Source organism: Cervus canadensis, chromosome X, assembly GCF_019320065.1.
Source record: "Cervus canadensis isolate Bull #8, Minnesota chromosome X, ASM1932006v1, whole genome shotgun sequence".
Taxonomy (NCBI): Eukaryota; Metazoa; Chordata; class Mammalia; order Artiodactyla; family Cervidae; genus Cervus; species Cervus canadensis.
In genome coordinates this window covers 143,764,544-143,789,912 of record NC_057419.1, presented here as the reverse complement: position 1 = coordinate 143,789,912, position 25,369 = coordinate 143,764,544, and the positions used below count along the sequence as shown (strand labels likewise).

The window sequence follows — 25,369 nt, the reverse complement described above, 5'->3', positions numbered from 1 at the left end:
CTGGACATGTCTGACACACTCCCCGCTACCTGCCCCTTCATGGGGAAGTACCCGTGGAGGCCAGGAATGTCTGCGCAAGGCTGGCCAAGGGCACGGGCCATGCTGGGGCTCTGCCTCTGGCCTGTGGGGTCTCTGAGCAGAACCAGCACTCTCCCACTGGAAGACTTCCCCAGCTGCTTCCAAAGGCTGGTTTGCAAGCACTCTCGATGTCTGGCTGCCGCTTCCTCCCAGAGGGAGTCCCGCTTTCCCGCATCCCGTGCACTCTGCTTCCAGGCAGGGGAGAAAAGCGCTTCGGGGTGGTCCTCTCTCAGGGCCCTTTTCCCTGATCCTGGGGGCCAACTAGGGGGCCCACACTCCCAGGCGAAAGCAGAACCACATGCACACGTCGGTTCCTGCCTCCTGCACCTTCAGAGAGCTCGGGGGAGCCAGAGTCTGTCAGGCAGCTCCTTGGCTCCCCCAGCAGCACAGCCTGTATATGAAGGGGCTGAGCCGACCTAGGGGCACAGTTGGCCTCTTGCTCTATCTGCTGCGATGAGGCTGCTGGGCGAGCGAGGCCTTGGGTATCCGCCCGCTTCCTCCCCACTTCCCTCTGAAACAGGCCTCCCACCTGTAGGCCTTGGCAGTGTGGAGTCACCCCCTGCCCGCATCTCCCCTCCAAGTAGGCCTCAAAGAGCCCAAGGCCCAGTGGAAAGGCCCTAGCAGGGGTGACACCGGGAAGGTGCCCTGGCATGTCTAATGCACTCCCCGCAGCCTACCCCTTCATGGGGCAGTATCCCTGTAGGCCAGGAATGTCTGGGCAAGCTTGGCCAAGGGCAGGGGCCGTGCTGGGCTCTTCCTCTGGCCTGTGGGATGTCTGACCAGAACCGGCCCTCTACCGCTGGAAGAACTCCCCTTTCTCCTTCCAAAGGCCGGTTTGCAAGCACTCTCGCCGGCTGGCTACCGCTTCCTCTGAGAGGGAGGCCTGCTTTCCCTGCATCCCGCACATTCTGCTTCCAGGCCAGGGAGAAAAGTGCTTCGGGGTGGTCCTCTCTCAGGGCCCTTTTCCCTGATCCTGGGGGCCAGCTAGGGGGCCCACACTCCCAGGCGAAAGCAGAACCACGTGCACACGTCGGTTCCTGCCCCCTGCACCTTCAGCGAGCTCGGGGGAGCCAGAGTCTATCAGGCATCTCCTTGGCTCTCCCAGCAGCACAGCCTGTGTGTGAAGGGGCAGAGCTAACCTAGGGGCACAGTGGGCCTCTTGCTCTCCCTGCTGCACTGAGGCTACTGGGCGAGCGAGGGCTTGGACAAATGCCCACTTGCTCCCCCCTTCCCTCTGACACAGACCTCCCACCTCTAGGCCTTGGCAGTGTGGAGAAACCCGCTGCCCGCACCTCCCCTCCAAGTAGGCCTCAATGAGGCCTAGGCCCAGTGGAAACGCCCTAGCAGGGGTGACACCGGGAAGGTGCCCTGGCATGTCTGACACACACCCCGCACCCTGCCCCTTCATGGGGCAGTAGCCCTGGAGGCCTGGAATATCTGGGCAAGGCTGGCCAAGGGCAGGGGCCATGCTGGGGCTCTGCCTCTGGTCTGTGGGGCCTCTGAGCAGAACTGGCCCTCTCCCGCTGGAAGACCTCCCCGGCTGCTTTCAAAGACCCCTTTGCAAGCACTCTCGATGGCTGGCTGCCGCTTCCTCCCTGAGGGAGGCCTGCTTTCCCCACATTCCGCGCACTGTGCTTCCAGGCCCAGGAGAAAAGCTCTTCGGGGTGGTCCTCTCTCAGGGCCCTTGCCCCTGAGCCTGGGGGCAAGCTAGGGGGCCCACACTCCCAGGCCATGGCAGAACCACATGCACACGTCTGTTCCTGCCCCCTGCAACTTCAGAGAGCTTGCAGGAGCCAGTCAGGCAGCTCCCTGGCTCCCCCAGCAGCACAGCCTGTGTGTGAATGGGCACAGCCGAACTAGGGGCACAGTGGGCCTCTTGCTCTCCCTGCACTGCTGAGGCTGCTGGGCGAGCGAGGGCTTGGGCATCCACCCACTTGCTCCCCCCTTCCCTCTGACAATGCCCTCCGACCTCTAGGCCTTGGCAGTCTGGAGACACCCCCTGCCCACACCTCCCCTCCAAGTAGGCCTCAATGAGGCCTAGGCCCAGGGGAAAGACCCTAGCGGGGCTGACCCCAAGAGGCGCCCGGGCATGTCTGACACACACCCCGCAGACTGCCCCTTCATAGGACAGTACCGTGGAGGCCAGGAATTTCTGGGCAAGGCTGGCCAAGGGCAGGGGCCATGCTGGGGCTCTGCCTCTGGCCTGTGTGGCCTCTGAGCAGAACCGGGCCTCTCCCACTGGAAGACCTCCCCAGCTGCTTCCAAAGGCCAGTTTGCAAGCACTCTCACCAGCTGGCTGCCCAACCCATGCACTCTGGTCCCAGGCCTGGGAGAAAAGCGCTTCGGTGTGGTCCTCTCTCAGGGCCCTTGCCCCTGAGCCTAGTGGCCCACGCTCCCAGGAAAAGGCAGAACCACCTGCACAGGTCTGTTCCTGCCCCCTGCACCTTCAGAGAGCTCAGGGGAGCCAGAGTCTGTCAGGCAGCTCCTGGGCTCCCCCAGCAGCACAGCCTGTGTGTGAAGGTGCAGAGCCGACCTAGGAGCACATTGGGCCTCTTGCTCTCCCTGCTGCGCTGAGGCTTCTGGGCGAGCGAGGGCTTTGGCATCTGCCCAATTGCTCCCCCGTTCCCTCTGACACAGCCCTCCCACCTCTAGGCCTTTGCAGTGTGGAGACACAACCTGCCCGCACCTCCCCTCCAAGTAGGCCTCAATGAGGCCCTACGCCCAGTGGAAAGGCCCTAGCGGGGCTGAGGCCTGGGAGGTGCCTGGGCATGACTGACACACACCCCGCAGCCTGCCCCTTCATGGGCCAGTACCCCTGGAGGCCAGGAAGGTCTGTGCAAGGCTGGCCAAGGGCAGGGTCCATGCTGGGGCTCTGCCTCTGGCCTGTGTGGCCTCTGAGCAGAACCGGCCCCCTCCCGCTGGAAGACCTCCCCGGCTGCTTCCAAAGGCCGCTTTGCAAGCACTCTCGCAGGCTGGCTGCTGCTTCCTCCCCGAGGGAGGCCCGCTTTTCCAGCATCCCGCGCACTCTTCTTCCAGGCACGGGAGAAAAGCACTTTGGGGTGGTGCTCTCTCATGGCTTTTTCCCCTCAGCCTGGGGACCAGCTAGGTGACCCACACTCACAGGCAAACGCAGAACCACACGCACACGTCTGTTCCAGACCCGTTACCCTTCAGAGAGCTTTACCGAGCCTAAGCCTGTCAGCTTCCTCCTTGGCTCCCCCAGTAGCATAGGCTTGGGTGAAGGGGGCATGCTCGACCTTGGGACCTGGTGGGCCTCTTTCTCTCCAGGGTGCCCTGAGGCAGCTGGGCGAGCCAGGGCTTGACCATTAGTCCAGTTGCACTTCCCTTCCCTCTGACAGAGCCCCCACACCTCTAGGCCTTAGCAGTGTGGAGAGCTGGTCCGCACCTCCTCTCCTAGGAGCTCGAGTGGAACGGCCCTAGCAGAGCCGACCCAAGAAGGCACCCCCAGGCATGTCTGACACAATACTGCAGGCTGCTCCTTCAAGGGGCAGTCCCACTTGAAGCCAGGAATGTCACTGCAAGGCTGTGCAAGGGCAGGGGGGATGCTGTGCTCTGACTGTGGCATGTGGGTCCTCTGAGCAGAACTGGCCTTCTCCCACAGGCACACCTCCGGAGAAAAGCGCTTCTGGGTGGTCTTCTGTCAGGGCTCTTTCGCCTCAGCCTGGGGACCAGCTAGGGGACCCACACTCACAGGCAAAGGCAGAACCACATGCACATGTCTGTTCCAGTGCACTGCCCCTTCCGAGAGCTCTGCTGAGGCTATGCCTGTCAGGTTCCTCCTTGGTTCCCCCAGCAGCAGAGCCTTGGGTGAAGGGGGCAGGCCCAACCTAGGGATACAGTAGGCCTCTTTTGCCCAGGGTTCGCTGGGGCTGCTGAGCCAGCAAGGGCTTGACCATCAGTCCAGTTGCTCTTCCCTTCCCCCTGACAGAGTCCCCAGACTCTAGGCCTTGGCAGTGTGGAGTCAGCCAGCCCGCACCTCCTGTACTAGGAGGCCAGGGGCCTAGCTCGAGTGGAAGGGCCCTAGCGGAGCTGACCCCAGGAAGGCACCCCCGGGCATGTCTGACACACTCCCGCAGCCTGCTCTTTCATGGGACAGACCCCCTTGAAGCCAGGAATGTCACTGCCAGGCTGTGCAAGGGCAGGGGGCATGCTGTGCTCTGACTCTGGCATGTCGGGCCTCTGAGAAGAACTGGCCTTCTCCCGCGGGCACATCTCCACGATGCCGTCCAAATGCCGCTTGCAAACACACTCGGCTGGCTGCCGCGTCTTTCCGGGAGGAGGCATGCTTTCCACGCAGCCCGTGCACTCTGCTTCCAGGCCCTGGAGAAAAGCTCTTCGGGGTGGTCTTCTCTCAGGGCTCTTTCCCCTCAGCCTGGGGACCAGCTAGGGGACCCACACTCACAGGCAAACGCAGAACCACACACACAGGTCTGTTCCAGCCCCCTGCCAATTCCAAGAGCTCTGCTGAGGTAAGCCTGTCTGTCAGATACCTCCTTGGTTCCCCCAGCAGCAGAGCCTTGGGTGAAAGGGGCAGGCCCGACCTAGGGATACGGTAGGACTCTTTTGCCCAGGGTGCGCTGGGGCTGCTGGGTGAGCAAGGGCTTGACCATCAGTCCAGTTGCTCTTCCTGTCCCTCTGACAGAGCTCCCACGCCTCTAGGCCTTGGCAGTGTGGAGACAGCTGGTCCACACCTACTCTCCTAGGAAGCCTGGGGCCTAGCTCAAGTGGAAAGGCCCTAGCAGAGCTCACCACAGGAAGGCACGCTCGGACATCTCTGACACACTCCCGCAGGCTGCTCCTTAAAGGGGCAGTCCCACTTGAAGCCAGGAATGTCACTGCAAGGCTGTGCAAGGGCAGGAGGCATGCTGTGCTCTGACTCTAGAATGTCTGGCCTCTGAGCAGAACTGGCCTTCTCCCGCGGGCACACCTCCCCGGTGCCGTCCAAAGTGTGCTAGCAAACACGCGACGGCTGGCTGCCTCTTCTTCCCGGGACGAGGCATGCTGTCGCCGCAGCCCGAGCACTCTGCTTCCAGGCCCTGGAGAAAAGCGCTTCGGGGTGTTCTTCTCTCAGGGCTCTTTCCCCTCAGCCTGGGGACCAGCTAGGGGACTCACACTCACAGGCAAAGGCAGAACCACATGCACACGTCTCTTCCAGCCCCCTGCCCCTTCCGAGAGCTCTGCTGAGCCTAAGCCTGTCAGCTACCTCCTTGGATCCAAGCCTGAGAGAATCCCGTCCCTCGCAACTAGGCAGGAGTCCTGACGTCGCTGAACAACACGTGGGTGGAAGGGCCATCCCCGTCGTAACTCGAGAATATACCCCAGGTTCCCGCCGCAACTCGAGAAAAACCATGAGACTTCCCCCTCGCCGCGAGATGAGGCCCGATTCCCCTGCACTGCGTGCAGAGCAATGCCGTGTTGCACATCACACAGGAAAGGAGCCTTGATTTCCTTGATGGCACTCCAGAGAAAGCCCAAGAACACTGTTTCAAGGCTAGAGGGATCCTGAGGTCACTGTAGCAACACGAAAGAGCTCCGTGGACCAAAAATCAACTCGAGATGAGAGGTTAGTCCCTGGCTTCGACTCCAGAGGAATACCACTTACCACAAGCACCTCAAGAGGAGGCTTCTCTCAGCTCTAGGTATGTGAGAGGACCCTGAGTTTGCGGCCTCAAGTGGAATGGACACCGCGATGCCCTGACTCGAAATAAGGCCGGATATGCCTGCAGTGACTTGAATGCAGGCTCGTCTTGCATCTCCCAAGATGAAAGGATGTCTGAATCCCCTGTGGAGACCACAGAGAAAGACGTAGTTCCCCACCTCATCGCGACCGGTGGCCTCACATCCTTTGAAAACTCCAGAGGGAGGCGGAGATCAGTGCCTCCAAAGGAGACGATGCCTGACTCCTAGTCAAACTTGATAGGAGTCCAAGGATTCCTGTGGCACGTGGAAAGGGACCCTTGGTCTCCCGCCTCAGCTGTAGAGGCGTCCCAATTGCCCTGCCAAGCCTCGAGGAGAATCCCGAGTTGTCCTGAGAGGGTAACAGGCAGGACGGCCAGGGGTCTCCAAATGGAGGAAAGAGGCTGTAAGTGCCAGACATTTTTATCTCTCTTAAATGGCAAGAAGAAACAAACCAGCGATCTGTTTTTCATTCTCTATACAAATTTAAAAGGAGGTTTCTCTTAACATTCTGTGTTGCCATGACACCTGGTCTCACCTATAGCTAACCACTCTCAAACTTTGAGTTAACCAATACATGCCTTTTTCGTATGGAAATGTGGTCTTAAGCTATGTTAATGAACCCCAGACACAATCTTCAAGTTGGTTCTGCTAAACGGCCTAACTTACTTCCTCAGGTATTGTTCTCCTAATCTATGTAAACGGAAGTATTTGTTGGTATTCTGCCCTTCTAAAAGATTCAAGTCAATCGTTTTATGGCCTGGGATGAATTATCTGATGCCATTCTAAATTTTATGACATTCCTTTCATTTCATTAACAGACTGTGAGTGACTATATAACATAGAGCTAAAGACTAGGAGGGGGGTACTCTTTTGCCCCCTTCTGATGCCTATGTCAGAAGCTTCCCCTATCTCCTTTATACTTTAATAAAACTTTATTACACAAAAGCTCTGAGCGATCCAGCCTCGTCTCTGGCCCCGGATTGAATTCGTCTCCTCCGGAGGCCAAGAATCCCGCGTCTTATCGTTCAGCAACAACCTTTCATCTTGGGGGCTCGTCCGGGATCCTTCAGGACAAGGTAAGGATGCTTGGAGCTCTAGTTCTTTGTTCTCCTAGCGAACACGTTTTCTGCTGTACTTTACTAACTCTATGGTGTGCTTGTGTAAATGAATGAAACGCCCTGCGCGAAGCAAGTGAGGAGCCCTGCTCTGCGGTCCCGCGGTGACCTCATAAGGCTATGGCAAAAACCTGTCGGGCGTTTATACCGACCTGTCAATGCCAAGAGGCAACCAATGTCTCCTTCGGGAACTGACCAGAAACGGGCAAAGCGTGTGGACCGAACTCTCCTTTCTCGGTCAAACTTTTCGGTCTCTTTGACCATTTCATAACTCCTTGGGAATTAGAAGTACTAACCTTATCTATCGGATCATAGACTTTCAAGGGACTTGTGACCTATGTTGCTGCTATACTGTGGTCTAGGTCTCAAACTTGGATTGGTAGTCAGGAAGCGCCTAGACTCGCTAGGCATGGAAAGTTCGGAAGCTAGATGGAGCTCTAACTCCCAGAGCATCTCTGAGGTTAAAGGTTACTCGGATTGGAACTGCAATGGTTTTTTTCCTTTGGTAACACTGGCTCTTAGTGGACCAGAGGAGGCTCTTATACCGGTGTGGTGACGCTTGGAAGGAACATCTCAGTTTCATGTTGTATCGGTCTTATTGCGGTCAGGAATGTACTCAGGGTCGTGCACAGGCACTCAGGTGATGAATGTGTCCCCCAGAGGTCTTAGCTTGGGAAGCATTCCGGAAGGTTACTCTGATTGCGCCCCGGGTGGCATCAGAGGCAAGTGAGGTGAAGAGCTGGACGTCAGGTAGGGATGCCATCAGGTCTACCCCTGGTGCATCCCCACCCCGTCTCGGTGGTAGAACCGGGAGGGACGAATGTGACGCCTGCGTCGGTAAGAGACAGACTAAGTCCGACCAGGAAGGAAAGCTTTTGGTGTAACGTCTGTCTACACCCCCATCTAGAGCAGGGAGGGACGCCTCCGGTAGAAAAAATGGCGCTGGTCGCTTTTTTTCTCTCTTACAGACGGGAGCTAACAATTCCAGCCTCACTCCTTTGAACTGTATCCTGAAAAACTGGGATAGATTTGATCCCCAGGGCTTAAAGAAGACACACCTGGTCTTCCTATGTGATACTGCATGGCCACGGTCTCCACTGGGAGTCAGGCGGTCCCAGCTACAGAACCAGACTGGGACTATAACACTGCTAAAGGAAGATGGGATCAGAGTCATTTTGTCAGATGTATTCTTGAAGGACTCAGACAGGCGCGTTCTAAGCCTTTAAACTATGGCAAACTGGCAGACATAGAACAGGAGGAGAAAGAAGCTCCTGGTAAATTCCTAGATAGACTGAGAGAAGCCCTTCGCAGATTCACTGAGATTGATCCCAAAAGTGAAGAAGGGAAAGTGATCTTAAAAGATAAATTTCTCACTCAGTCGGCTCCAGATATTCGCCGTAAGTTATCAAAACGGGCGTATGGACCAAATCAGTCTTTAGATAATCTGTTACAACTGGCTCAGACAGTCTATTATGGTAGGGAATATGAGGAAAAGAAAGAAAGGCAGAGAAAGACGAAAGAAAAGGCGGAAGCCCTCGCAATGGCTATGAAAACCGTTCTTAAGCAGCCTGAGAAAAATGCCCAGAGGGACCCAGGTGAAAAGGGATGGGCTTGCTATTGCTGTGGAAAGGAGGGGCATCTCAAGCGGGATTGCCCTCAGGCATCTAAGCCGCCCCCGGCTCCATGTCCGGTCTGCAAGGGACCACACTGGAGGAGAGACTGCCCCCAGAGGCGTAGGTCTCAGGGGTCTGACTCTCAAGACAATCAGGACTGAAGGTGCCCGGGGGTCCCCACACAAGCTCCCGTCCTAATTACACCTGAGGAACCCCGGGTATTAATAACAGTGGGAGGCCAATCCGTCAATTTCCTTTTAGATACTGGGGCAACTTACTCCGTGCTTACTGAAGCCCCTGGCCCACTTTCTTCCCGATCCGCTTCCATAATGGGACTGTCTGGACGAGCCAAAAGGTATTACTTCAGTTATTCTCTATCATGCAACTGGGATTCTGTGCTATTTTCACACGAGTTTCTTATCGTGCCAGAATCACCCTCACCCCTTTTGGGGAGGGATATACTGAGCAAGGTCCATGCCTCTGTTTTCATGAATATGGAGCCTTCCCTTTCTCTCCCTTTAGTTGAACAAAATGTGAATCCTAGAGTATGGGCTGATGGAAAATCTGTGGGTCGAGCACAAAATGCTATTCCTGTGGTTGTCAAGCTCAAAGACCCACACTTATTCCCACATAAGAAGCAGTATCCACTGAAACCTGAGGTTAAGGAAGGGTTAAAACCCATCATTGAGAATTTAAAGGAGCAGGGACTATTAGTTCCCTGTAACAGTCCATGCAACACTCCTATTTTGGGTGTAAAAAAATCAAATGATAAATGGAGATTAGTTCAAGATTTACAAATAATAAATGAGGCTGTGGTTCCTTTACACCCCGTGGTGCCTAATCCCTATACTCTATTGTCTGAAATTCCTGAACGAGCCAAATATTTTTCAGTAATTGATTTAAAAGATGCCTTCTATTCAGTGCCTTTGGCGGAGGAAAGTCAATTTCTATTTGCCTTTGAAGACCCCACACAGCCAGCTTCCCAGTTAACCTGGACAGTTTTGCCCCAGGGATTTCGTGACAGTCCTCACTTATTTGGACAAAGTTTGTCACGAGATCTACAAAACTTTAATAGCTCTGAAGCGGTAGTGTTACAATATGTAGATGATATTTTGCTCTGTGCTGAGACAGAGGAAGCTTGTTCACGAGCCTCAGAAGATTTCTTAAACTTTCTGGCAGGCTGCGGTTACAAGGCATCAAGAGAAAAGGCTCAGCTTTGTCAACAATCTGTTAGATATCTGGGCCTAATCATCTCAGAAGGGACTAGGGCCATAGGCCCTGAGAGAATTAAACCTATACTAAACCATCCCCTACCTATGACTTTAAGACAATTGAGAGGATTTTTGGGAATCACAGGCTACTGTCGTATTTGGATTCCGAGCTATGGGGAACTTGCCCGGCCTTTATATAAACTTTTGGCTGAAACTCAGCAAGCCCAAACCGACAAACTGGTTTGGTCTCCAGATACTCAAAAGGCTTTTAAGTTTCTTCAGACTGCTCTCCTGCAAGCTCCGGCTTTGAGTTTGCCCACAGGGTCAGAATTTAACCTGTTTGTCACTGAAAGAAAAGGTATGGCCTTGGGAGTTTTGACACAACCCCGGGGGCCTCACCAGCAACCTATTGCTTATCTAAGCAAAGAATTAGATGTAATTGCACGTGGGTGGCCCCACTGCCTAAGAGTAATTGGGGCAGCGGCTTTATTAGCACCTGAAGCTTTAAAAATAATTAATGGGCGAAACCTTACTGTACTGACTTCTCATGATGTGAGTGGAATCTTAAATTCTAAGGTTAATATTTGGATGACAGACAGTAGGCTTCTTAAATATCAGTCACTGTTGTTAGAAGGACCAGTAACTAAGCTTAAAGTTTGTGGAAATTTAAATCCTGCCACTTTCCTTCCTGAGAAGGAAGATGAAACACCTGATCACGATTGTTCCCAATTCCTAACCCTAAACTATGCAGCTCGGGAGGATCTAATGGATACCCCATGAGACAATCCTGACATGGAAATATTTACAGACGGCAGTTCTTTTGTTCGGGATGGAAAGCGCAAAGCAGGTTACGCGGTGGTGACTGCTGAACAGGTTTTAGAAGCAAAATCTCTCCCCCAGGGAACCAGTGCCCAGTTAGCGGAGCTTGTGGCTCTGACCCGAGCTCTAGAGTTAAGCAAAGGGCAGCGAGTGAATATCTACACTGATTCTAAGTATGCTTATTTGACTTTACATGCTCATGCTGCAATATGGAAAGAAAGACAGTTTAAAACAGCAACAGGAGAACCTATTAAGCATTTCAGAGAGATTGAGAGACTTTTAACTGCTATCTATTGTCCTAAAGAAGTAGCTGTTATGCATTGCAAAGGGCACAGCAGGGATGGGAGTAAAGTAGCTGCCGGTAACCTGCTGGCTGATTCTCAAGCCAAAAAAGCGGCACTTTACGAAACCCCCTCCCTACAGACGCCTTTGATCTGGACAGGTCCTGTGGGACAGGAAAAACCACAATATACTGAGGAAGAATTAGAAAGATATGAGAAAAGAGGAGCAAAGATTACTGATAAAGGATGGTTACAGTCCGAGGATGGACGATTAATAATTCCTGAAAATGCTCAGTGGAAAATTCTTAAGGGTTTACATCAGAGTTTTCATTTGGGTGTAGAAAGTACTTACCAGATGGCTTCTCGTTTGTTTGAAGGTAAAAATATAATGAAAACTTTAAAGAAGATTATCAAACGGTGTGAGGTATGTCAGAAAAATAACCCAAAGACTGAAAAGCTAGCAAAATCTGGATTACAACGAAAGGGAAAGTATCCTGGAGAAGACTGGGAAATTGATTTTACTCATATGCCAAAAGCTAATGGATATTCTTGCTTACAAGTTTGGGTGGATACTTTTACTAGATGGATTGAGGCGTTCCCCTGTCGTAGTGAACAAGCTAAAGAGGTTATAAAGATTTTAATCCATGAAATTATCCCCAGGTTTGGGCTGCCACGGAGCCTTCAGAGTGACAATGGTTCTGCCTTTAAAGCTGCTGTAACTCAGGGGGTGTCTAAAGCTCTAGGAATAGAGTATCACTTACACTGTTCCTGGAGACCCCAATCCTCAGGAAAGGTTGAAAAAGCTAATGACATTATCAAAAGACATCTGCGCAAATTAACTCAAGAAACGCAAGACAACTGGATTAAAGTCCTACCCATAGCTTTAATGAGGGCTCGAACTGCCCCAAAAAAGGAGGGACTGTCCCCCTTTGAATGTATTTATGGAAGGCCTTTCTTACGCACAGACATTGTTATAGATCCTGAGGCCTTAGAGTTAACTAATTATGTAACTCAGCTCTCAGCTTTTCAACAGGCATTAACAGAACTCCGGGAGACGACTCCTGACCCAGCCTCTGAATCCAGCAAGCCTCTATTTGAGCCAGGAACCGAGGTCCTCATAAAAACATTGGGATCTGGGGGCTCATCCCTCGAGCCCCTCTGGGAAGGCCCTTACCAGGTTATTCTTTCTTCTCCCACAGCTGTCAAAGTCCCAGGAATTGATTCGTGGGTACATCACACTCGAGTCAAGAGGTGGCACCCTGACCAGAACTAAGTGATGTCATTTTATGTTTTACTTTCTATGCTCTGACTTTGTATGTTTCAGATGGGCCTGATAATCTATGTGAGCCTACTTCTGCTGACTCCAGAAATCCTGAGTCTGCCCTTTGATCCTCAAGACAATGCCTTCCTGTCCTGGGCTCACTCCTATGCTGCATTCCACAATCGGTCTAACTGCTGGGTCTGCGGAGCACTCCCCTCTTCATCAGTGAAAGGCTTCCCGTGGTGGACATCTCCACTTCAAGGAAAAGACTTTCTCCAAGTCTGCGAATACCTTCGACAACAATCACATGTGATGCCTCTTCTTCGTCTGATGACATCTAACAACCCTAGAATGGACTGGTGCAATACTTTGTACCTTAACTATGGACATAATGTGACTTTTAATTTTGATTATACACTGTCTCAGTTTGATCACTATTTTGCTGCACATAAGACAAATAGGTCTAGATCTGATGGTTTTTTACCTGACGTTTATCAAATATGGGATGAGGTTATATGGCTAACTCCTGAAAAGGGACGTCTAATATCTACTGCCCCTATATGCTGGGAACAAGCAGAGCCATCCCCCAAAGTTAGCCAGCAACTTAATTACACTGATTGGAAACAATTGGGATTTTTGCCTCAAGAAATATGTAACGTAATCATTCCCGTGTTTTCCAATCCCAGTTCAGGACCTCCCTTTGTCTGGCCAGGCACTAATTGGGACTGGGTATCTCAGTCACGCTGGCTTGCCCCAAACGGGACTTACTGGATATGTGGCTCTTACCTATGGGCTTGGCTTCCCCCTGGCTGGATAGGGAGATGCACCCTGGGTCTAGCCTTTACTCATGGTTTTATATTTTCAGAGCTTCCAGAAAAGCCTGCCAATTTACCCCACCTTAAAACTCGGTGGGCAAGGTCTGTATTCTCAAAAAGCTATTTCAGCTCTTAATGCTGAACAAGCACAAATTAGAAAGGTGGTTTTACAAAACAGATTGGCTTTAGATATTCTGACAGCTGCACAAGGAGGAACTTGTGCCATCATTCATACTCAATGCTGCACATATATACCTGATATGAGCACTAATGTTACTCATTTTACTAAACACATGAACAAGATGATTGGGGCCATGGATACTCCTGAAGCCTCAATTGCCTCACTTTGGGAGACGTTAACTAGTTCCCCATGGTGGAAAACTATCTTAATTACAATAATTCTGATTGTTTTGTTTTTGCTGTTTGCTCCCTGCATCTGTAACTGTGTAACTAGATTTGTTTCTAGTCGCATGAAAGCTTTTAAGTTACAAATGGTTGCTCAAACTCCTGCTATCACTGCAGCTTCTTCCGACTACTATTTGGGGCCCCTGGATCAGACATCCTCATTATGAGGATTAGGAGAATATGTTGCCTCACCAATTTAGGGACAACGCCCCTTGTCAGCTCGGAAGCAGTTATGGAATGGAAACGACGCCCCTTTTCCCTAGGCAACATAATTCTCCTAAAAGAAAAGGGGGGAATGAGAGGGTAACAGGCAGGAAGGCCAGGGGTCTCCAAATGGAGGAAAGAGGCTGTAAGTGCCAGACATTTTTATCTCTCTTAAATGGCAAGAAGAAACAAACCAGTGATCTGTTTTTCATTCTCTATACAAATTTAAAAGGAGGTTTCTCTTAACATTCTGTGTTGCCATGACACCTGGTCTCACCTAAAGCTAACCACTCTCAAACTTTGAGTTAACCAATACATGCCTTTTTCGTATGGAAATGTGGTCTTAAGCTATGTTAATGAACCCCAGACTCATCTTCAAGTTGGTTCTGCTAAACGGCCTAACTTACTTACTCAGGTATTGTTCCCCTAATCTATGTAAACGGAACTATTTGTTGGTATTCTGCAATTCTAAAAGATTCAAGTCAATCGTTTTATGGCCTGGGATAAATTATCTGATGCCATTCTAAATTTTATGACATTCCTTTCATTTCATTAACAGACTGTGAGTGACTATATAACATACAGCTAAAGACTAGGAGGGGGGTACTCTTTTGCCCCCTTCTGATGCCTATGTCAGAAGCTTTCCCTATTTCCTTTATACTTTAATAAAACTTTATTACACAAAAGCTCTGAGCGATCCAGCCTCGTCTCTGGCCCCGGATTGAATTCGTCTCCTCCAGAGGCCAAGAATCCCGCGTCTTATCGTTCAGCAACAACCTTTCAGTCCCTCGCAACTAGGCAGGAGTCCTGACGTCGCTGAACAAACACGTGTGTGGAAGGGCCATCCCCGTCGTAACTCGAGAATATACCCCAGGTTCCCGCCGCAACTCGAGAAAAACCATGAGACTTCCCCCTCGCCGCGAGATGAGGCCCGATTCCCCTGCACTGCGTGCAGAGCAATGCCGTGTTGCACATCACACAGGAAAGGAGCCTTGATTTCCTTGATGGCACTCCAGAGAAACCCCAAGAACACTGTTTCAAGGCTAGAGGGATCCTGAGGTCACTGTAGCGACACGAAAGAGCTCCGTGGACCAAAAATCAACTCGATTTAGAAAGTGGAATGGACACCGCGATGCCCTGACCTCGAAATAAGGCCGGATATCCCTGCAGTGACTTCAATGCAGGCTCGTCTTGCATCTCCCAGGACGAAAGGATGTCTGAATCCCCTGTGGAAAGCACAGAGAAAGACTTAGTTCCCCACCTCATCGCGACCGATAGCCTCACATCCTTTGAAAACTCCAGAGGTACGCGGAGATCAGTGCCTCCAAGGAGACGATGCCTGACTCCTCGTGAAACTTGATAGGAGTCCCAGGATTCCTGTGGCACGTGGAAAGGGACACTTGGTCTCCCGCCTCAGCTGGAGAGGCGTCCCAATTGCCCTGCCAAGCTTCGAGGAGAATCCCGAGTTGTCCCTCGCAACTAGGCAGGAGTCCTGACGTCGCTGAACTAACACGTGTGTGGAAGGGCCATCCCCGTCGTAACCTCGAGAATATACCCCAGTTTCCCGCCGCAACTCGAGAAAAACCATGAGACTTCCCCCTCTCCGCGAGATGAGGCCCGATTCTCCTGCACTCCATGGAGAGCAATTCCGTGTTGCACATCACACATGAAAGGAGCCTTGATTTCCTTGATGGCACTCCAGAGAAAACCCAAGAACACTGTTTCAAGGCTAGAGGGATCCTGAGGTCACTGTAGCCACACGAAAGAGCTTCGTGGACCAAAATTCAACCCGAGATGAGAGGTTAGTCCCTGGATTCGACTCCAGAGAATTACCACCTAACCACAAGCACCTCAAGAGGAGGCTTCTCTCAGCTCTAGGTATGTGAGAGGGACCCTGAGTTTGCGGCCTCAAGTGGAGTGGACACCACGATGCCCTGACTCGAAATAAGGCCGGATATCCCTGCAGTGACTTGAATGCAGGCTCGTCTTGCATCTCCCAGATGAAAGGATGTCTGAATCCCCTGTGGAGACCGCAGAGAAAGACCTAGTTCCCCACCTCATGGCGACCGGAGGCCTCACATCCTTTGAAAACTCCAGAGGTCCGCGGAGATCAGTTCCTCCAAAGGAGACGATGCCTGACTCCTCGTGAAACTTGATAGGAGTCCCAGGATTCCTGTGGCACGTGGAAAGGGACCCTTGGTCTCCCGCTCAGCTGGAGAGGAATCCAATTGCCCTGCGCAAGCCTCGAGGAGAATCCCGGAGTTGTCCCGCGGAACTAGCAGGAGCCTTGACGTCGCTCTGAAGAAAACACGTGTGTGGAAGGCCATCCCCCGTCGTAACTCTGAGAAATATACCCCAGTTCCGCCGCAACTCGATAAAAACCAAGAGACTTCTCCCCTCGCCGTAGATGAGGCCCGATTCCCCTGCACTGCGTGCAGTCTATCCGTGTTGCACACACACATGAAAGGAGCCTTGATTTCCTTGATGGCCTCCAGAGAAACCCCAAGAACACTGTTTCAAGGCTAGAGGGATCCCGAGGTCACTGTAGCAACACGAAAGAGCTCCGTGGACCAAAAATCAACTCGAGATGAGAGGTTAGTCCCTGGCTTCGACTCCAGAGGAATACCACCTTACCACAAGCACCTCAAGAGGAGGCTTCTCTCAGCTCTATATATGTGAGAGGTGAAAGGTTGTTGCTGAACGATAAGACGCGGGATTCTTGGCCTCCGGAGGAGACGAATTCAATCCGGGGCCAGAGACGAGGCTGGATCGCTCAGAGCTTTTGTGTTATAAAGTTTTATTAAAGTATAAAGGAGATAGGGAAAGCTTCTGACATAGGCATCAGAAGGGGGCAAAAGAGTACCCCCCTCCTAGTCTTTAGCTGTATGTTATATAGTCACTCACAGTCTGTTAATGAAATGAAAGGAATGTCATAAAATTTAGAATGGCATCAGATAATTCATCCCAGGCCATAAAACGATTGACTTGAATCTTGTAGAAGGGCAGAATACCAACAAATAGTTCCGTTTACATAGATTAGGGGAACAATACCTGAGTAAGTAAGTTAGGCCGTTTGGCGGAACCAACTTGAAGATAGAGTCTGGGGTTCATTAACATAGCTTAAGACAACATTTCCATACGAAAAAGGAATGTATTGGTTAACTCAAAGTTTGAGAGTAGTTAGCTTTAGGTGAGACCAGGTGTCATGGCAACACAGAATGTTAAGAGAAACCTCCTTTTAAATTTGTATAGAGAAGGAAAAACAGATCGCTGGTTTGTTTCTTCTTGCCATTTAAGAGAGATAAAAATGTCTGGCACTTACAGCCTCTTTCCTCCATTTGGAGACCCCTGGCCTTCCTGCCTGTTACCCTCTCATTCCCCCCTTTTCTTTTAGGAGAATTATGTTGCCTAGGGAAAAGGGGCGTCGTTTCCATTCCATAACTGCTTCCGAGCTGACAAGGGGCGTTGTCCCTAAATTGGTGAGGCAACATATTCTCCTAATCCTCATAATGAGGATGTCTGATCCAGGGGCCCCAAATAGTAGTCGGAAGAAGCTGCAGTGATAGCAGGAGTTTGAGCAACCATTTGTAACTTAAAAGCTTTCATGCGACTAGAAACAAATCTAGTTACACAGTTACAGATGCAGGGAGCAAACAGCAAAAACAAAACAATCAGAATTATTGTAATTAAGATAGTTTTCCACCATGGGGAACTAGTTAACGTCTCCCAAAGTGAGGCAATTGAGGCTTCAGGAGTATCCATGGCCCCAATCATCTTGTTCATGTGTTTAGTAAAATGAGTAACATTAGTGCTCATATCAGGTATATATGTGCAGCATTGAGTATGAATGATGGCACAAGTTCCTCCTTGTGCAGCTGTCAGAATATCTAAAGCCAATCTGTTTTGTAAAACCACCTTTCTAATTTGTGCTTGTTCAGCATTAAGAGCTGAAATAGCTTTTTGAGAATCTTGTAATGCCTGTTGAGTAAAATTAGTCAAAGCATCTACTCGTAGCATAACATCTGTAGTTCCCAAAGAGGGGACAAACACTGCAGCTAAATAATCATACCAGTGAAATACAGACCTTGCCCACCGAGTTTTAAGGTGGGGTAAATTAGCAGGCTTTTCTGGAAGCTCTGAAAATATAAAACCATGAGTAAAGGCTAGACCCAGGGTGCATCTCCCTATCCAGCCAGGGGGAAGCCAAGCCCATAGGTAAGAGCCACATATCCAGTAAGTCCCGTTTGGGGCAAGCCAGCGTGACTGAGATACCCAGTCCCAATTAGTGCCTGGCCAGACAAAGGGAGGTCCTGAACTGGGATTGGAAAACACGGGAATGATTACGTTACATATTTCTTGAGGCAAAAATCCCAATTGTTTCCAATCAGTGTAATTAAGTTGCTGGCTAACTTTGGGGGATGGCTCTGCTTGTTCTCAGCATATAGGGGCAGTAGATATTAGACGTCCCTTTTCAGGAGTTAGCCATATAACCTCATCCCATATTTGATAAACGTCAGGTAAAAAACCATCAGATCTAGACCTATTTGTCTTATGTGCAGCAAAATAGTGATCAAACTGAGACAGTGTATAATCAAAATTAAAAGTCACATTATGTCCATAGTTAAGGTACAAAGTATTGCACCAGTCCATTCTAGGGTTGTTAGATGTCATCAGACGAAGAAGAGGCATCACATGTGATTGTTGTCGAAGGTATTCGCAGACTTGGAGAAAGTCCTTTCCTTGAAGTGGAGATGTCCACCACGGGAAGCCTTCCACTGATGAAGAGGGGAGTGCTCCGCAGACCCAGCAGTTAGACCGATTGTGGAATGCAGCATAGGAGTGAGCCCAGGACAGGAAGGCATTGTCTTGAGGATCAAAGGGCAGACTCAGGATTTCTGGAGTCAGCAGAAGTAGGCTCACATAGATTATCAGGCCCATCTGAAACATACAAAGTCAGAGCATAGAAAGTAAAACATAAAATGACATCACTTAGTTCTGGTCAGGGTGCCACCTCTTGACTCGAGTGTGATGTACCCACGAATCAATTCCTGGGACTTTGACAGCTGTGGGAGAAGAAAGAATAACCTGGTAAGGGCCTTCCCAGAGGGGCTCGAGGGATGAGCCCCCAGATCCCAATGTTTTTATGAGGACCTCGGTTCCTGGCTCAAATAGAGGCTTGCTGGATTCAGAGGCTGGGTCAGGAGTCGTCTCCCGGAGTTCTGTTAATGCCTGTTGAAAAGCTGAGAGCTGAGTTACATAATTAGTTAACTCTAAGGCCTCAGGATCTATAACAATGTCTGTGCGTAAGAAAGGCCTTCCATAAATGCATTCAAAGGGGGACAGTCCCTCCTTTTTTGGGGCAGTTCGAGCCCTCATTAAAGCTATGGGTAGGACTTTAATCCAGTTGTCTTGCGTTTCTTGAGTTAATTTGCGCAGATGTCTTTTGATAATGTCATTAGCTTTTTCAACCTTTCCTGAGGATTGGGGTCTCCAGGAACAGTGTAAGTGATACTCTATTCCTAGAGCTTTAGACACCCCCTGAGTTACAGCAGCTTTAAAGGCGGAGCCATTGTCACTCTGAAGGCTCCGTGGCAGCCCAAACCTGGGGATAATTTCATGGATTAAAATCTTTATAACCTCTTTAGCTTGTTCGCTACGACAGGGGAACGCCTCAATCCATCCAGTAAAAGTATCCACCCAAACTTGTAAGCAAGAATATCCATTAGCTTTTGGCATATGAGTAAAATCAATTTCCCAGTCTTCTCCAGGATACTTTCCCTTTCGTTGTAATCCAGATTTTGCTAGCTTTTCAGTCTTTGGGTTATTTTTCTGACATACCTCACACCGTTTGATAATGTTCTTTAAAGTTTTCATTATATTTTTACCTTCAAACAAACGAGAAGCCATCTGGTAAGTACTTTCTACACCCAAATGAAAACTCTGGTGTAAACCCTTAAGAATTTTCCACTGAGCATTTTCAGGAATTATTAATCGTCCATCCTCGGACTGTAACCATCCTTTATCAGTAATCTTTGCTCCTCTTTTCTCATATCTTTCTAATTCTTCCTCAGTATATTGTGGTTTTTCCTGTTCCACAGGACCTGTCCAGATCAAAGGCGTCTGTAGGGAGGGGGTTTCGTAAAGTGCCGCTTTTTTGGCTTGAGAATCAGCCAGCAGGTTACCGGCAGCTACTTTACTCCCATCCCTGTTGTGCCCTTTGCAATGCATAACCGCTACTTCTTTAGGACAATAGATAGCAGTTAAAAGTCTCTCAATCTCTCTGAAATGCTTAATAGGTTCTCCTGTTGCTGTTTTAAACTGTCTTTCTTTCCATATTGCAGCATGAGCATGTAAAGTCAAATAAGCATACTTAGAATCAGTGTAGATATTCACTCGCTGCCCTTTGCTTAACTCTAGAGCTCGGGTCAGAGCCACAAGCTCTGCTAACTGGGCACTGGTTCCCTGGGGGAGAGATTTTGCTTCTAAAACCTGTTCAGCAGTCACCACAGCGTAACCTGCTTTGCGCTTTCCATCCCGAACAAAAGAACTGCCGTCTGTAAATATTTCCATGTCAGGATTGTCTAATGGGGTATCCATTAGATCCTCCCGAGCTGCATAGTTTAAAGTTAGGAATTGGGAACAATCGTGATCAGGTGTTTCATCTTCCTTCTCAGGAAGGAAAGTGGCAGGATTTAAATTTCCACAAACTTTAAGCTTAGTTACTGGTCCTTCTAACAACAGTGACTGATATTTAAGAAGTCTACTGTCTGTCATCCAAATATTAACCTTAGAATTTAAGATTCCACTCACATCATGAGAAGTCAGTACGGTAAGGTTTCGCCCATTAATTATTTTTAAAGCTTCAGGTGCTAATAAAGCCGCTGCCCCAATTACTCTTAGGCAGTGGGGCCACCCACGTGCAATTACATCTAATTCTTTGCTTAGATAAGCAATAGGTTGCTGGTGAGGCCCCCGGGGTTGTGTCAAAACTCCCAAGGCCATACCTTTCCTTTCAGTGACAAACAGGTTAAATTCTGACCCTGTAGGCAAACTCAAAGCCGGAGCTTGCAGGAGAGCAGTCTGAAGAACCTTAAAAGCCTTTTGAGTATCTGGAGACCAAACCAGTTTGTCGGTTTGGGCCTGCTGAGTTTCAGCTATAAGTTTATATAAAGGCCGGGCAAGTTCCCCATAGCTCGGAATCCAAATACGACAGTAGCCTGTGATTCCAAAAATCCTCTCAATTGTCTTAAAGTCATAGGTAGGGGATGGTTTAGTATAGGTTTAATTCTCTCAGGGCCTATGGCCCTAGTCCCTTCTGAGATGATTAGGCCCAGATATCTAACAGATTGTTGACAAAGCTGAGCCTTTTCTCTTGATGCCTTGTAACCGCAGCCTGCCAGAAAGTTTAAGAAATCTTCTGAGGCTCGTGAACAAGCTTCCTCTGTCTCAGCACAGAGCAAAATATCATCTACATATTGTAACACTACCGCTTCAGAGCTATTAAAGTTTTGTAGATCTCGTGACAAACTTTGTCCAAATAAGTGAGGACTGTCACGAAATCCCTGCGGCAAAACTGTCCAGGTTAACTGGGAAGCTGGCTGTGTAGGGTCTTCAAAGGCAAATAGAAATTGACTTTCCTCTGCCAAAGGCACTGAATAGAAGGCATCTTTCAAATCAATTACTGAAAAATATTTGGCTCGTTCAGGAATTTCAGACAATAGAGTATAAGGATTAGGCACCACAGGGTGTAAAGGAACCACAGCCTCATTTATTATTCGTAAATCTTGAACTAATCTCCATTTATCATTTGATTTTTTTACACCCAAAATAGGAGTGTTGCATGGACTGTTACAGGGAACTAATAGTCCCTGTTCCTTTAAATTTTCAATGATGGGTTTTAACCCTTCCTTAACCTCAGGTTTCAGTGGATACTGCTTCTTATGTGGGAATAAGTGTGGGTCTTTGAGCTTGACAACCACAGGAATAGCATTTTGTGCTCGACCCACAGATTTTCCATCAGCCCATACTCTAGGATTCACATTTTGTTCAACTAAAGGGAGAGAAAGGGAAGGCTCCATATTCATGAAAACAGAGGCATGGACTTTGCTCAGTATATCCCTCCCCAAAGGGGTGAGGGTGATTCTGGCACGATAAGAAACTCGTGTGAAAATAGCACAGAATCCCAGTTGCATGATAGAGAATAACTGAAATAATACCTTTTGGCTCGTCCAGACAGTCCCATTACGGAAGCGGATCGGGAAGAAAGTGGGCCAGGGGCTTCAGTAAGCACGGAGTAAGTTGCCCCAGTATCTAAAAGGAAATTGACGGATTGGCCTCCCACTGTTATTAATACCCGGGGTTCCTCAGGTGTAATTAGGACGGGAGCTTGTGTGGGGACCCCCGGGCACCTTCAGTCCTGATTGTCTTGAGAGTCAGACCCCTGAGACCTACGCCTCTGGGGGCAGTCTCTCCTCCAGTGTGGTCCCTTGCAGACCGGACATGGAGCCGGGGGCGGCTTAGATGCCTGAGGGCAATCCCGCTTGAGATGCCCCTCCTTTCCACAGCAATAGCAAGCCCATCTCTTTTCACCTGGGTCCCTCTGGGCATTTTTCTCAGGCTGCTTAATAACGGTTTTCATAGCCATTGCGAGGGCTTCCGCCTTTTCCTTCGTCTTTCTCTGCCTTTCTTTCTTTTCCTCATATTCCCTACCATAATAGACTGTCTGAGCCAGTTGTAACAGATTATCTAAAGACTGATTTGGTCCATACGCCCGTTTTGATAACTTACGGCGAATATCTGGAGCCGACTGAGTGAGAAATTTATCTTTTAAGATCACTTTCCCTTCTTCACTTTCGGGATCAATCTCAGTGAATCTGCGAAGGGCTTCTCTCAGTCTATCTAGGAATTTACCAGGAGCTTCCTTTTCCTCCTGTTCTATGTCTGCCAGTTTGCCATAGTTTAAAGGCTTAGAACGCGCCTGTCTGAGTCCTTCAAGAATACATCTGACAAAATGACTCTGATCCCATCTTCCTTTAGCAGTGTTATAGTCCCAGTCTGGTTCTGTAGCTGGGACCGCCTGACTCCCAGTGGGGACCGTGGCCATGCAGTATCACATAGGAAGACCAGGTGTGTCTTCTTTAAGCCCTGGGGATCAAATCTATCCCAGTTTTTCAGGATACAGTTCAAAGGAGTGAGGCTGGAATTGTTAGCTCCCATCTGTAAGAGAGAAAAAAAGCGACCAGCGCCATTTTTTCTACCGGAGGCGTCCCTCCCTGCTCTAGATGGGGGTGTAGACAGACTTTACACCAAAAGCTTTCCTTCCTGGTCGGACTTAGTCTGTCTCTTACCGACGCAGGCGTCACACTCGTCCCTCCCGGTTCTACCACCGAGACGGGGTGGGGATGCACCAGGGGTAGACCTGATGGCATCCCTACCTGACGTCCAGCTTTTCACCTCGCTTGCCTCTGATGCCACCCGGGGCGCAATCAGAGTAACCTTCCGGAATGCTTCCCAAGCTAAGACCTCTGGGGGACACATTCATCACCTGAGTGCCTGTGCACGACCCTGAGTACATTTCTGACCGCAATAAGACCGATACAAACATGAAACTGAGATGTTCCTTCCAAGCGTCACCACACCGGTATAAGAGCCTCCTCTGGTCCACTAAGAGCCAGTGTTACCAAAGGAAAAAAACCATTGCAGTTCCAATCCGAGTAACCTTTAACCTCAGAGATGCTCTGGGAGTTAGAGCTCCATCTAGCTTCCGAACTTTCCATGCCTAGCGAGGCTAGGCGCTTCCTGACTACCAATCCAAGTTTGAGACCTAGACCACAGTATAGCAGCAACATAGGTCACAAGTCCCTTGAAAGTCTATGATCCGATAGATAAGGTTAGTACTTCTAATTCCCAAGGAGTTATGAAATGGTCAAAGAGACCGAAAAGTTTGACCGAGAAAGGAGAGTTCGGTCCACACGCTTTGCCCGTTTCTGGTCAGTTCCCGAAGGAGATATTGGTTGCCTCTTGGCATTGGCAGGTCGGTATAAACGCCCGACAGGTTTTTGCCATAGCCTTATGAGGTCACCGCGGGACCACAGAGCAGGGCTCCTCACTTGCTTCGCACAGGGCGTTTCATTCATTCACACAAGCACACCATAGAGTTAGTAAAGTACAGCGGAAAACGTGTTCGCTAGGAGAACAAAGAACTAGAGCTCCAAGCATCCTTACCTTGTCCTGAAGGATCCCGGACGAGCCCCCAAGATGAAAGGTTGTTGCTGAACGATAAGACGCGGGATTCTTGGCCTCCGGAGGAGACAAATTCAATCCGGGGCCAGAGACGAGGCTGGATCGCTCAGAGCTTTTGTGTAATAAAGTTTTATTAAAGTATAAAGGAGATAGGGAAAGCTTCTGACATAGGCATCAGAAGGGGGCAAAAGAGTACCCCCCTCCTAGTCTTTAGCTGTATGTTATATAGTCACTCACAGTCTGTTAATGAAATGAAAGGAATGTCATAAAATTTAGAATGGCATCAGATAATTTATCCCAGGCCATAAAACGATTGACTTGAATCTTTTAGAAGGGCAGAATACCAACAAATAGTTCCGATTACATAGATTAGGAGAACAATACCTGAGGAAGTAAGTTAGGCCGTTTGGCGGAACCAACTTGAAGATTGAGTCTGGGGTTCATTAACATAGCTTAAGACAACATTTCCATACGAAAAAGGAATGTATTGGTTAACTCAAAGTTTGAGAGTAGTTAGCTTTAGGTGAGACCAGGTGTCATGGCAACACAGAATGTTAAGAGAAACCTCCTTTTAAATTTGTATAGAGAATGAAAAACAGATCGCTGGTTTGTTTCTTCTTGCCATTTAAGAGAGATAAAAATGTCTGGCACTTACAGCCTCTTTCCTCCATTTGGAGACCCCTGGCCTTCCTGCCTGTTACCCTCTCAGAGGGACCCTGAGTATGCGGCCTCAAGTGGAATGGAAACCGCGATGCCCTGACTCGAAATAAGGCCGGATATCCCTGCAGTGACTTGAATGCAGGCTCGTCTTGCATCTCCCAAGACGAAAGGATGTCTGAATCCCCTGTGGAGACCACAGAGAAAGACCTAGTTCCCCACTTCATGGCGACCAGAGGCCTCACATTCTTTGAAAACTCCAGAGGTTACTCGGAGATCAGTGCCTCCAAAGGGACGATGCCTGACGGAAACGTATGCTGAATCTCCTGGGGAGACCAACAGAGAAAGACGAGTTCCCCACCTCATCGCTTACCGGGAGGCCTCACATCCTTTGAAAACTCCCAGAGGACGCGGAGATCAGTGCCTCACGAAGGAACGATGCCTGACTCCTCGTGAAACTTGATAGGCAATAGTCCCAGGATTTCCTGTGGCACGTGGAAAGGGACCCTTGGTCTCCCGCCTCAGCTGGAGAGGCGTCCCAATTGCCCTGCCAAGCCTCGAGGAGAATCCCGAGTTTTCCCTCGCAACTAGGCAGGAGTCCTGATGTCGCTGAACAAACACGTGTGTGGAGGGCCATCCCCGTTGTAACTCGAGAATATACCCCAGGTTCCCGCCGTTACTCGTGAATATACGCCAGGTTCCCGCCGCAACTCGAGAAAAACCATGAGACTTCCCCCTCTCCGCGAGTTTAGGCCTGATTCCCCTGCACTGCGTGCAGAGCAATGCCGTTTTGCACATCACACATGAAAGGAGCCTTGATTTGCTTGATGGCACTCCAGAGAAACCCCGAGAACATTGTTTCAAGGCTAGAGGGATCCTGAGGTCACTGTAGCAACATGAAAGAGCTCCTTGGACCAAAAATCAACTCGAGAAGATTTGTTAGTCTCTGGCTTCGACTCCAGAGGAAT

At 49.7% G+C, this 25,369-nt stretch overlaps 1 long non-coding RNA gene across 1 annotated transcript; it reads right to left on the bottom strand.

Annotated features, from left to right (window-relative positions):
* Positions 1–281: 281 nt before the first annotated feature.
* Positions 282–16,150, bottom strand: LOC122435206. Its single transcript, XR_006267613.1, has 4 exons — positions 16,140–16,150; positions 12,113–12,120; positions 6,699–6,708; positions 282–396 (listed from the first exon to the last, which is right to left on the bottom strand). It is a non-coding gene; the product is annotated as an uncharacterized LOC122435206 (long non-coding RNA).
* Positions 16,151–25,369: the final 9,219 nt, after the last annotated feature.